Raw genomic sequence first — 13,472 nt, forward strand, 5'->3', positions numbered from 1 at the left:
CAACTCTGCAACAAGCAGACCTCATATACATCTACAGAACTCTCAACCCCAAATCAACAGAATATACATTCTTCTCAGCACCACATCGCACTTATTCCAAAATTGACCACATAGTTGGAAGTAAAGCACTCCTCAGCAAATGTCCAAGAACAGAAATTATAACAAACTGTCTCTCAAACCACAGTGCAATTAAACTACAACTCAGGACTAAGAAACTCAATCAAAATGGCTCAACTACATGGAAACTGAACAACCTGCTCCTGAATGACTAGTGGGTACATAACAAAATGAAGGCAGAAATAAAGATGTTCTTTGAAACCAATGAGAACAAAGATACAACATACCAGAATCTCTGGGACACATTTAAAGCAGTGTGTAGAGGGAAATTTAGAGCACTAAATGCCCACAAGAGAAAGCAGGAAAGATCTAAAACTGATGCCCTAACATCACAATTAAAAGAACTAGAGAAGCAAGAGCAAACACATTCAAAAGCTAGCAGAAGGCAAGAAATAACTAAGATCAGCAGAACTGAAGGAGATCGAGACACAAAAAACCCTTCAAAAACTCCATGAATCCAGGAGCTGGTTTTTTGAAAAGATCAACAAAATTGATAGACTGCTAGCAAGACTAATAAAGAAGAAAAGACAGAAGAATCAAACAGATGCAATAAAAAATGATAAAGGGGATATCACCACCGACCCCACAGAAATACAAACTACCATCAGAGAATACTATAAATACCTCTACGCAAATAAACTAGAAAACCTAGAAGAAATGGATAATTTCCTGGACACTTACACTCTCCCAAGACTAAACCAGGAAGAAGTTGAATCCCTGAATAGACCAATAAGAGGCTCTGAAATTAAGGCAATAATTAATAGCCTACCAACCAAAACAAGTCCAGGACCAGACGGATTCACAGCCGAATTCTACCAGAGGTAAAAGGAGGAGTTGGTACCATTCCTTCTGAAACTATTCCAATCAATAGAAAAAGAGGGAATCCTCCCTAACTCATTTTACGAGGCCAACATCATCCTAATACCAAAGCCTAGCAGAGGCACAACAAAAAAAGAGAATTTTAGACCAATATCTGTGATGAACATCAATGCAAAAATCCTCAATAAAATACTGGCAAACTGAATCCAGCAGCATATCAAAAAACTAATCCACCATGATCAAGTGGGCTTCATCCCTGGGATGCAAGGCTGGTTCAACATACACAAATCAATCAACGTAATCCAGCATATAAACAGAATCGAAGACAAAAACCACATAATTATCTCAATAGATGCAGAAAAGGCCTTTGACAAAATTCAACAGCCCTTCGTGCTAAAAACTCTCAATAAATTCGGTATTGATGGAACGTATCTCAAAATAATAAGAGCGATTTACGACAAACCCACAGCCAATATCATCCTGAATGGGCAAAAACTGGAAGCATTCCCTTTGAAAACTGGCATAAGATAGGGATGCCCTCTCTCACCACTCCTATTCAACATAGTATTGGAAGTTATGGCTAGGGCAATCAGGCAAGAGAAGGAAATAAGGGGTATTCAGTTAGGAAAAGAAGAAGTCAAATTGTCCCTGTTTGCAGATAACATGATTGTACATTTAGAAAACCCTATTATCTCAGCTCAAAATCTCCTTAAGCTGATAAGCAACTTCAGCAAAGTCTCAGGATACAAAATCAGTGTGCAAAAATCACAGGCAATCTAATACACCAGTAACAAACAGAGAGCCCAATCATGAATCAGAGCTTCAAAGAGAATAAAATACCTAGGAATCCAAGTTACAAGGGATGTAAAAGACCTTTACAAGGAGAACTACAAACCACTGCTCAGTGAAATAAAAGAGGACACAAACAAATGGAAGAACATACCATGCTCATGGATAGGAAGAATCAATATCGTGAAAATGGCCATACTGCCCAAGGTAATCTATAGATTCAATGCCATCCCCATTAAACTACCAATGACTTTCTTCACAGAATCAGAAAAAACTGCTTTAAAGTTCATATGGAACCAAAAAAGACCCTGCATTGTCAAGACAATCCTAAGTCAAAAGAACAAAGCTGGAGGCATCATGCTACCTGACTTCAAACTATACAAGGCTACAGTAACCAAAACAGCATGGTACTGGTACCAAAACAGAGATATATACCAATGGAACAGAACAGAGCCCTCAGAAATAATAACACACATCTACAGCCATCTGATCTTTGACAAACCTGACAAAAACAAGAAATGGAGAAAGGATTCCCTATTTAATAAATGGTGCTGGGAAAATTGGCTAGCCATAAGTAGAAAGCTGAAACTAGATCCTTTCCTTACTCCTTATATGAAAATTAATTCAAGATGGATTAGAGACTTAAATGTTAGACCTAAAACCATAGGTAATACCATTCAGGACATAGGCATGGAAAGGGACTTCATGTCTAAAACACCAAAAGCAATGGCAACAAAAGCCAAAATTGACAAATGGGATCTCATTAAACTAAAGAGCTGCTGCACAACAAAAGAAATTGCCATTAGAGTGAACAGCCAACCTACAGAATGGGAGAAAAATTTTGAAATCTACTCATCTGACAAAGGGCTAATATTCAGAACCTATAAAGAACTCAAACAAATTTACAACAAAAAAACAAACAACCCCATCAAAAAGTGGGCAAAGGATATGAACAGACACTTCTCAAAAGAAGACATTCATACAGCCAACAGACACATGAAAAAATGCTCATCACTCGCCATCAGAGAAATGCAAATCAAAACCACATTGAGATACCATCTCAGACCAGTTAGAATGGTGATCATTAAAAAATCAGGAAACAACAGGTGCTGGAGAGGATGTGGAAAAATAGGAACACTTTTACACTGTTGGTGGGATGGTAAACTAGTTCAACCATTGTGGAAAACAGTGTGGCGATTCCTCAAGGATCTAGAACTAGAAATACCATTCGACCCAGCCATCCCATTACTGGGGATATGCCCAAAGGATTATAAGTCATGCTGCTATAAAGACACATGTATACATATGTTTATTGCGGCACTATTCACAGTAGCAAAGACTGGGAATCAACCCAAATGTCCATCAGTGACAGACTGGATTAAGAAAATGTGACACATACACACCATGGAATACTATGCAGCCATAAAAAAGGATGAGTTCATGTCCTTTGTAGGGACATGGATGCAGATGGAAACCATCATTCTCAGCAAACTATCACAAGAACAGAAAACCAAATACTGCATGATCTCACTCATAGGTAGGAATTCAACAATGAGATCACTTGGACACAAGAAGGTAAGCATCACACACCGGGTCCTATTGCAGGGAAGGGGTAGGGGGGAGGGATAGCATTAGGAGATATACCTAATGTAAATGACGAGTTAATGGGTGCAGCACACCAACATGGCACATGTATACATATGTAACAAACCTGCACGTTGTGCACGTGTACCCTACAACTTAAAGTATAATAAAAAATAAATAAATAAATAAATAAATAATGTTGTTTCTTTTCATGGCCGAGTAGTATTTCATGGTGTATATATACCACATTTTCTTTATCCATTTCATTATTGGGCACTTAGGTTGGTTCCACATCTTTGCAATTGTGAATTATGCTTTTATAAGCATACATATGCCAGTGTCTTTTTCATATAACGACTTCTTTTCCTTTGGGTAGATACCCAGTAGTGAGATTGCTGGATCAAATGGTAGGTCTAGTTTTAGCTCTTTAATGAATCTCCATACTGTTTTCAATAGAGGTTGTACTAATTTACATTCCCAGCAGCATCAATAAGCTTTCCCTTTTCCCCACATCCACACCAACATCTATTGCTTTTTGACTTTTTAATAACGGCCATTCTTGCAGGAATATGGTGGTATCTCATTGTAGTTTTAATTCTCATATCCCTAATGATTTGTGGTATTGAACTTTTTTAATATGTTTCTTGGCCATTTGTGTATCTTTAACAGAGAATTTTTTAGGAAGCCAAGTAAGATGTAACATAGAGATGATTAGGGACAGTTTGTAATGACTTGGGTTCTCTGGCCTGAAAATCATATTTACCCATTTCTTTAAATTCACCTTGAAGGTCAAAAACCAGGGCTTAAGCATTTTTTGATACATATCATTAGATAGTATAGCTAAAGCTATAGTGGAGTCACATGCTCTAAAGCTAAAGCAACCACTCATCTGAGAAACAGATATACTTGGAGGGGAAAAAAAAGATTACATACTGGACAATATATGATATTAAAAAATTAAAGCAGAAACATCAAGAATTTTAAATAATTATAATTTCTTCAAAAAGATACAAAAGATACTGGTAAAATTAAGGACAAAACATTATAAAATAATGAGGTTTAAAAACATAAAAAGTGTCCAAATTCACAAAAGGTTGGAAAAGAGAAATAGAGAAAGAAAAAACATAATAAAAGAAATAAAGAATAAAACAAATGAGAATAATACCATGACAGGTAGAATGAAAGCAGAAATAATGAGCTAGAAGATCAGGTCTAATAAAGTCTCCATTAAGACAAAAGAAAACAATAAAAAGATTAAATAGGGAGAAATGATAGATAGATAGATAGATAGATAGATAGATAGATAGATAGATAACAAAAGACAAATGCAAATGCCAAAATAAATATAGACAATAGGAACCATGAGTGAAAAGAAAAGGAAAAAAAGAGAAGGAAAAAAACAGAAGGAAATAATATATTTTCTACAATATACAAAGATAGCAACTAGCAGATATCATAAATATCATACAGAATAGATAGAGAAAATATGCACCTCTAAAATAAGACATTTAAATATGATGGTAAAATAGAAGATTATCAGACATTTAAATGTGATGGTAAAATAAAAGATCACCTCAGAAGGCTCACCACACAAAGAACAAATTACAAATAATTTTAAAAAGAAATACACAAATTAGAACAGAAATAACTACAGAAGCATGATGTAAATAATAGGAAAGATTTAAATAATAATATAAATTGTATCAAACACAAAGTATATTTTTGCCCTTTGTGTATAAATTGATGGGGTACAATCATAATTTTGCTATATGGATATGTTGCATAGAGGTAAAGTCAGGGCTTTTGGTGAATCCATCACCAGAATAATATCCATTGTATCCCTTAATTAATCCACCCTCCTCCTGACCCCCATCCTTATGAGTTTCCATTGTCATTATTCTGCAGTCTACATCCATGTATATACATTATTTAGCTTCCCCTTATAAGTGAGAGCATGCGATGTTTGTCTTTCTGTGTCTGATTTGTTTCACCTAAGATAATGACCTCTAGTTCCATCCACCTTGCTGCAAAGACATAATTTCATTCTGTTTCATGGCTGTGTAGTGTATAAAATTTCTTTATCCCATCATTCATTGATGGACACTTAGGTTGATTCCATATCTTTGCTGTTGTGAATAGTGCTGCAATAAGTATACAAGTACAGGTATCTTTTCATATAATGATTTCCTTTCCTTTAGGTAGCCACTCAGTAATGGGATTGCTGGATTGAATGGTAGTTCTATTTTTAGTTCTTTCAGAAATATCCCAACTGTTTTCTATCATGCTTGTACTAATTTATATTTCCACTCACAGTGTATGTATCCCCTTTTCTCCACAGCCTCACCAACATCTGTTATTTTTTGTCTTTTTAATAATAGGCATTCTAACTGGTGTGAGGTGACATTTCATTGGGCTTAAATTTTTGTATTTATCTGATTAGTGACAACGAGCATTTTTCATGAGTTTTTTGGCCATTTGTATGTCATCTCTTGAAAAATGTCTATTCATGTCCTTTGCCTACTTTTCAATAGGATTATTTACTCTGGTTGTTGCTGCATTGTTTGAGCTCCTTGTAAATTCTGGACATTAGTCCCCTGTCAGATGTATAGTTAGCAAATAATCTCTCCCATTCTGCAAGTTGCCTTTTCACTCTATTAATTTTGTTACTGTGCAGAAGCTTTTTAGGATATGAATGAGAAATTTACCAATGAGATATATTTTTTAAAAATCTGTAACTGAAAGATTTGTTGAAGAAATTACAAACTACATTTGAAAGCTTTAACAACAGATTGGACCAAGGAGGAGAAAACCTTTCAGAATTTTAAGACAGATCTTTAAAAATAATACAGTCAGACAAACAGAAAAAAAAATGAACAAGGCCTTCAAAATGCATAGAACTATTTAAAGCAACTGAATTTATGAATTATCAATATTCTTGAGGGGAAAGAAAACCAAATAGTTTAGAAAACCCATTTAAGGAAATAATATATTTTGTCTGTTCAAAAAGTGACACTCAAAGAAGAAAAATCTATTAGGATGGTGCTAAAGTAATTGCAGTTTTTGCCAGTAAAAGTAATTCATAACTGGAACTAAAATTTTAGAAAACATGCATTGTAGGGTTGCAAAGGAGGACCAAAGTAAGATAAAAGAAAGATAATATAGAATAAAAATTAGGGAGAGCAGAGCAAAATGGCAGATTAGACATCTCCATTCCTCCACAGAAACACCAATTTGAACAATTATTCATGCATAAAAAAAGCCTTCACAAGAGCTAAGGAAACCAGGTAAGAGATTGCAGTACCTATTTAGAGCATAATAACAGGAAAAAAGACTTGAAGAGGATAGGAGGGACAATTTTACATTATCTGCCCATTTCTCCCCCAACACCAGGCAGCACACCACAGAGAGAAATACAGCCTGCTTGGGATAAAAAGAAGAAAATAAGCCTTGGGCCATAACACCAGTTGCCACAGTAAAACTCAGTACCAAGCAAATCTCTACAGTTTCTGGATCAAGGCCAATACCCACAGATTAAGCCCCTAGACCTGCCTTGGTGTCAGATGGAAATCCAGGAATCCAAGGCACCTGAGTCATAGACTAGATCTCCAGTCCTCATAAATGCTAGCTGACTACAGTAGTCTCAGGCTCTGGACAGCTCTTCGTGGCAGGAAGGCCTCCACAGCCACTACCTTCAGGAATTCAGCAGTGCTACACCAGCCTCAGTGGCCACAGGATTCCAGCCCAGCACCATAATAACCACAGAGGTCCTGGGCCTAGAGTTCCCCCTAGCACTGCAATGGCTGCAAAAGTCTCTGACATGAAGACCACACTAAATGCCCTGACCAGAATCTCTGCACTGGCTTAATGTTAAAGGGAGTTTCCAGACAAAGCCAGTTTGCAGTCATTGAAATAGATAACTACTTATTCAAATTACAGATATCAACACATGACTAGAAGGTTCAAGAACAATCAGGAAAACATGAAATCCCCAAATGGCCAAAGTAAAATGCCAATGACAAGCCCTAAAAAAATGGAGATATATGAAAGACCTGACAAGGAACTCAAAATAACTATTTTAAGGAAACTCAGTGAACTTGAATAAAATGTTGAATAAAATGCAGAGAAATATTTTCCTCAAAGAAACAAGGAAAACAGGAAATGACCAGAACAAGAAATTTAATGGAGAGATTAAAGTAATTTAAAAATTAAACAGAAATCTGGAGCTAAAGATGTAATAAAATAAAAGTAGATTGTATAAACAGTGGAATTGATCAAGCAGGAAAAAAAATCTGTGAACTTCAAGACAGTTTATATGTAAGTATAAAGTAAGAGGAGAAAAAAAGAAAAAAAATAAGAAAATATTACAAGATTTATGGGAACACATCAAAACAGCAAGTGTTTTCAGTTATTAGAGTTAAAGGAAGCAAAAAGAAAGACAAAGAAGTAGAAAATTTGCATAGAGAAATAATAGCAAGAAAACATTTCCAAACCTGGAGAAAGACATAAATAACCAAGTACAGGACTGTCAAAGGAAAATGTAAACACCACCTATCAAAACTTATGGGTTACAGCAAAAGCAATTCTAAAACTAAACATTAGAGCAATAAATGCCTACATCAAAAAAAGATAAACAACCTAACATTATACTTCAAGAAACTGGACAAACACAGACAAACTAAACCCAAAATTAGTAAAGGAAGAAAATAATAAAGATTAGAGGAAAAATAAATAAAATCAAGACTAGAAGAATGAGAAAAATATCAGTGAACAAAGAGTTAGTTTTTTTAAAAGATTAACAAAATCAACAAATCCTTAGCTAGAATAACTAAGAAAAAAGAGGAGACTCAAATAAATTAAATCAGAAATGAAAAAGGAAACACTCAATACCACAAAAATATAAATCATCATAAGAGACTATTTGCAACAAATATACATCAATAAATTAGATAACTTAGAAGAAATAAATTCCTTGAAACATACAACATACCAAGACTGATTTATAAATAAACAGAAAATCTGAACACATGAATAACGAGTAAAGCAATTGAATGAGTAACAGAAAGCCTCCCATTACAGAAAAACTCAGGACCTGATAGCTTCAGTGCTGATTTCTACCAAACATTTAAAGAATAATTAATACCTGCTCCTTCCAAGATGGTCGAATAGGATCAGCATGGTCTACAGCTCCCAGTGAGACCGACTCAGAACACAGGTGATTTCTGCATTTCCAACTGAGGCATCTGGTTCATCTCATTGGGACTGGTTGGACAGTGGGCACAGCCCACAGAGGGCAAACCAAAGCAGGTTGGGATGTCGCCTCACCTGGGAAGCACAAGGGGTTGGGGTATTTCCCTTTCCTAGCCAAGGGAAGCCACGAGTGACTGTACCTGGAGGAACAGCACACTCCTGCCCAAATACTGCACTTTTCCCATGGTCTTCACAACAAGTGGACCTGAAGATTCCCTCCCGTGCCTGGCTCGGCAGGACCCACACACACAAAACATTGCTTGCTACAAGCACAGCAGTCTGAAATCCACTGGGATGCTGGAGCTTGGCAGAGGGAGGAGCATCCACCATTGCTGAGGCTTGAGTAGGCAGTACTATGCTCACAGTGTAAACAAAGCTGCATGAAAGCTTGAACTGGGTGGAGCCAACTGCAGCTCAGCAAGGCCTCTCTAGATTTCATCTGTGGGGGCAGGACATATCTGAACAAAAGACAGCAGACAGCTTTTGCAGACTTAAATGTCCCAGCCTGACAACTCTGAAGAGCAGTGGTTCCCCCAGCATGGTGTTCAAACTCCAATAATGGACAGATTGCCTCCTCAAGTGGATCCCTGACCACCATGTAGCCTGACTGGGAGACACCTCCCAGTAGGGGCTGACAGACACCTCATACAGGCAGGTGCCCCTCTGGGATGAAACTTCCAGAGGAAGGATCAGGTGGCAATATTTGCTGTTCTACAGCCTCCACTGGTAATACCCAGGCAAACAGGGTCTGGAGTGGACCTCCAGCAAACTCCAACAGACCTGCAGCTGAGGGACCTGACTGTCAGAAGGAAACATAACAAACAGAAAGGAATAGCATCAACATCCACAAAAAAGACATTCACACCAAAACCCCATCTGTAGGTCACCAATATCAAAGATGAAAGGTAGATAAAACCACAAACATGGGGAGAAACCAGAGGAGAAAAGCTGAAAATTTCAAAAACCAGAATGTCTCTTCTCCTCCAAAGGAACACAACTCCTTGCCAGCAAGGAAACAAAACTAGATGGAGAAGGAATTTGACAAGTTGACAGAAGTAGGCTTCTGAAGGTCAGTAATAACAAACTTTTCTGAGCTAAAGGATCATGTTCTAACCCATTGCAAAGAAGCTAAAAACCTTGAAAAAAGGTTGGACGAATGGCTAACTAGAATAACCAGGGTAGAGAAGAGCTTAAACCACCTGATGGAGCTGAAAACCACAGTACAGGAACTTCGTGAATCATACACAAGCTTCAATAGCAGATTTGATCAAGTGGAAGAAAAGATATCCATGATTGAAGATCAAATTAATGAAATAAAGCTAGAGACAAGACTAGAGAAAAAAAGAGTGAAAAGAAATGAACAAAGTCTTCAAGAAATATGGGACTATGTGAAAAGACCAAATCTACCTTTGATTGGTATACCTGAAAGTGACAGGGAGAATGGAACCAAGTTAGAAAACACTCTTCAGGATATTATCCAGGAGAACTTCCCCAACCCAGCAAGACAGGCCAACATTCAAATTCAGGAAATGCAGAGAACACCACAAAGACACTCCTCAAGAAGAGCAACCCCAAGACACATAATTGTCAGATTCACCAAGGTTGAAATGAAGGAAAAAATGTTAAGGGCAGCCAGAGAGAAACGCATGGTAACCCACAAAGGGGAACCCATCAGACTAACAGCGGATCTCTCAGCAAACCCTACAAGCCAGAAGAACATCCATACTCATGGATAACAAAAATCAATATCGTGAAAATGGCCATACTGCCCAAGGTAATCTATAGACTCAATGCCATCCCCATCATGCTACCACTGACTTTCTTCCCAGGATTGAAAAAAATTGCCTTAAAGTTCATATGGAACCAAAAAAGAGCCTGCATAGCCAAGGCAATCCTAAGCAAAAAGAACAAAACCGAAGGTATCATGCTACCTGACTTCAAACTATACTACAAGGCTACAGTACCCAAAACAGCATGGTACTGGTACTAAAACAGATATATTGACAAATGGAACAGAACAGAGGCCTCAGAAATAACACCACACAACTACAACCATCTGATCTTTGACAAACCTGACAAAAACAAGAAAAGGGTAAAGGATTCTCTATTTAACAAATGGTGCTGGGAAAACTGGCTAGCCATATGTAGAAAGCTGAAACTGGATCCCTTCCTTACACCATATACAAAAAATTAATTCAAGATGGATTGAAGTCTTAAATGTGGCTGGGCGCAGTGGCTCATGCCTGTAATCCCAGCACTTTGGGAGGCCAAGGAGGGCGGATCATGAGGTCAAGAGATTGAGACCATCCTAGCTAACACAGTGAAATCCCATCTCTACTAAAAATACAAAAAATTAGCCAGGCATGGTGGCAGGCACCTGTAGTCCCAGCTACTCAGGAGGCTGAGGCAGGAGAATGGCATGACCCCGGGAGGCAGAGCTTGCAGTGAGCCGAGATCGCACCACTGCACTCCAGCATGGACAACAGAGTGAGACTCTGTCTCAAAAAAAAAAAAGACTTAAATGTTAAACCTAAAACCATAAAAACTCTAGAAGAAAACCTAGGTAATACTATTCTGGACATAGGCATGGGCAAAGACTTCATGACTAAAACACTAAAAGCGATGGGAACAAAAGCCGAAATAGACAAACGAGATCTAATTAAACTAAAGAGTTTCTACATTGCAAAAGAAACTACCATCAGAGTGAACAGGTAGCCTACAGAATGGAAGAAAATTTTTGCAATCTACCCATCTGACAAAGGGCTAATATCCAGAACCTACAAGGAACTTAAACAAATTTACAAGAAAAAAACAAACAACCCCATCAAAAGAGTGGGCAAAGGATATGAACAGACACTTCTCAAAAGAAGACATTTGTGCAGCCAACAGACACATGAAAAAAATGCTCATCATCACTGGTCATCAGAGAAATACAAATCAAAACCACAATGAGATACCATCTCACACCAGCTAGAATGGCAATCATTAAAATGTCAGGAAACAACAGATGCTGGAGACGATGTGCAGAATTAGGAATACTTTTACATTGTTGGTGGGAGCGCAAATTAGTTAAGCCATTGTGGAAGACAGTGTGGTGATTCCTCAAGCATCTAGAACTAGAAATACCATTTGACCAAGCAATCCCATTACTGGGTATATATACAAAGGATTATAAATCATGCTGCTATAGAGACCCATGCACATGTATGTTTATTGTGGCTCTATTCACAATAGCAAAGACTTGGACCCAACCCAAATGTCCATCAATGATAGACTGGATTAAGAAAATGTGGCACATATACACCATGGAATACTATGCAGCCATAAAAAAAGGATGAGTTCATATCCTTTGCAGGGACATGGATGAAGGTGGAAACCATTATTCTCAGCAAACTATTACAAGGACAGTAAACCAAACACCGCATATTCTCACTCATAGATGGGAATTGAACAATGTGAACACTTGGACACAGGGCAGGGAACATCACACACTGGGGCCTGTCAGGGAGTTGGGGGCTGGAGGAGGGTTAGCATTAGGAGAAATACCTAATATAAATGATGAGTTGATGGGTGCGGCAAACCAATATGGCACATGTATACCTATGTAACAAACCTGCACATTGTGCACATGTACCCTAGAACTTAAAGTATAATAAAAAAAAAATTTTTTTTAAATGTGGCACATATACACCATGGAATACTATGCAGCCATAAAAAAGGATGAGTTCATGTCCTTTGCAGGGACACAGATGAAGCTGGAAACCATCATTCTCAGCAAAATATCACAAGGACACAAAACCAAACACCACAAGTTCTCATAAGTGGGAGTTTAAAAATGAGAACACATGCACACAGGGAGGGGAACATCATACACCGGGGCCTGTTGAGGGGTGGGGTGTGGGGGAGGGATAGCATTAGGAGAAATACCTAATGTAAATGATGAGTTGATGGGTGCAGGAAACCAACACACCACATTTATACCTATGTAACAAATCTGCATGTTGTGCACATGTACCCTAGAACTTAAAGTATAATAATAAAAATAAATAAATAAGTATAATTAATACCATTCTTTCTCAAGCCCTTCCAAAAAAAATTTTAAAAGGAAATTCTTCCAAACTTATTTTAGGATGTCACCATTACCTTGATACCAAAACACAATAAGAACATAAAAAAAGAAAATTACATGAAAGTATCCTTGATGAACATAGATGAAAAAAATCCTCAACAAAATACTAGCAAAACAAATCCAACCAGCATATTAAAAAGGTCGTTCATGATTACCAAGTGTGATTCACCCCAGGGATGCAATCATGGTTCAACATGTGCAAACCAATAAATCTGATACACTACATTAAGAGAATGAAGTATAAAAACCACATGATCACCTCAATAGATGCAGAAAAAGCATTTGATAAAATTCAACATCACTTCATGATGAAAGCCCTAAACAAATTCAGTATAGAAGGAACATACCTCGACACAATAAAGGTCATATATGACAGACCCACAGCTATTATAAGTAGAAAAATGTTGAGAGCTTTTCATTTTTCCCCATTGAGCATAACATTAGCTGTGGGCTTGTCGTATATAGCCTTTACTTTGTTGAGGTGCTTTTCTCCTATACCTAATTTGTTAAGAGGTTTTTATCATGAAAGAATATTGAAAAAAACTCTTAAAATGTATATAAAACTACAAAAGACTGCAAACAGCCAAACCAATCTTGAACGAAAAGAACAAAGAAGGAAGTATAACACCACCCCACCCACCTTCAAAATATACTACAAAGCTATGATAACCAAAAACAGCATGATACAGGCATGAAAACATATATGTAAACCCATGGAACAGAATATAAAGCCCAGAAATAAACCTATGCATTTACAGCCAACTTATTGTCAACAAAGGTGCCAAGA

This window comes from Macaca mulatta, chromosome 11 (genome assembly GCF_049350105.2).
Source record: "Macaca mulatta isolate MMU2019108-1 chromosome 11, T2T-MMU8v2.0, whole genome shotgun sequence".
Lineage (NCBI taxonomy): Eukaryota > Metazoa > Chordata > Mammalia > Primates > Cercopithecidae > Macaca > Macaca mulatta.